The following is a 1,562-nucleotide window of genomic DNA, read 5'->3' on the forward strand; positions in this document are numbered from 1 at the left end:
ATCGTATAAAAATTTTTGTTCATATTTAACAACTCAGCGTCTGAAAACCAGTATGTACGTGATTTATTTAACCTGGTTTATAAATTCGTTCGATTGTCCATAGAATACTAACTCCAATCCAAGCGCAAGATCGAGTATCGGTATTCGGACGTCGTCCCGTCATAGCTCTGTTCACAGATTTACCCGAGCTGATTGATGATTAAGACGACACGATAACGTCCATGGACGGGTAAAGGACCGTATAAAACTACAGAACCGCCGATGAAACAACGCTCTGTGACGCATTTCTCTTCGTGCGGCGAGTTTTCAGTCCGTTCCGGGTGGTAAAGTCATTCAAAAACCGTGGAAAATACGAAACGCGCTGTCGCGCGTAACACAGAGTCTCCTGCTCGCTGCTTACATATATTGGACGTCTTGGCGGTATCGCGAGATTCAATACGGACACTCCATGGCCGGCGTCAGATCGGTCTACCAACGAAGGAGACTACGCTATCGTTTTCGCTTCTCAGCCGGTCCGTAAAGCGATACGTTACCATATCGTCCGTCGTAAGCAGGCGGACTCTCGTGAAGTTGCGACTTCGTTCGTCGAAGCGGTTTCGTGGTTCGATTTCCATCGGTTACCCGGACACCCCCCGCGTGAAAGCCTCCGTGTCACACTCTAAATTTCGTTTCTCGTTTAACACGAAATAGAGAGAGGCTAAAAGGGGGTGTTCCCTTTGGTCCAAAGACAAAATTTATAGAGAGAAAGAAAATAAAATGAGAGTCTCTCACGAAGCGGGCGAAAAAAAAAAAACAAGAAATTTAACAATTTTTTTTCGCAAACCCATGCATTTCGTTACCAAACGTCCCAAAATATTTCTTTATATTCTCTCTCGTGTTTTCACACGGGGTCGAGAGAGTACGCAACACGAATCAAGAATAAAAATTATAGAAAGGAAAGTCCGATAAGAATATTTCGAGATTCTTATAACCTTCACCTCTTCCTTACTTCTCCGAAATCTCTCCGCTTTCCTGGCGCGTATCTATTTAACAATTTCGATTCTCTCCTCCTTTTAACTCAGACGTCGCAACGAACGGGTACACCATGCATACGATCCATTTTTTACATAACGAACCTTCTGCCGGTAAAATTCGCGACAGATTCATTTATGTATAGATATATTTTTATATGAGAATGTTCGGGATTTTCCTTCGTGTTCAAGTTGAACATTCTTGTTACGACGACTTTTTGTATTTATCGAAGGATCGTGCGGTACCCGTTAATAAGAAGTAAACGACGTCCCGGGAGAGTCGAAACCTTTCTTATACGCTACGGAAAGAAGAGCCGAGAAGATAGAGAGGAAACTCTCGATTTTCTTTCGTCGGTAAACTTTCGTTCTTTCTATTTACAGCGTTCGACATGAAACGGCGTTGCTCTCTCATTTTTTAAACTTTATTTAACGTTAGCGCTTGTTCGTACGAAACGCGTCGGCGGATACGAAATACGGACGGGAGTATCGACGATGAGAACCAAAGCGACCTCCTACACGTAACCGTAATATCTCTCCGCATCACGACTGCCG

The sequence above is a fragment of the Megachile rotundata genome, unplaced genomic scaffold (assembly GCF_050947335.1).
Source record: "Megachile rotundata isolate GNS110a unplaced genomic scaffold, iyMegRotu1 scaffold0114, whole genome shotgun sequence".
Classification (NCBI taxonomy): domain Eukaryota; kingdom Metazoa; phylum Arthropoda; class Insecta; order Hymenoptera; family Megachilidae; genus Megachile; species Megachile rotundata.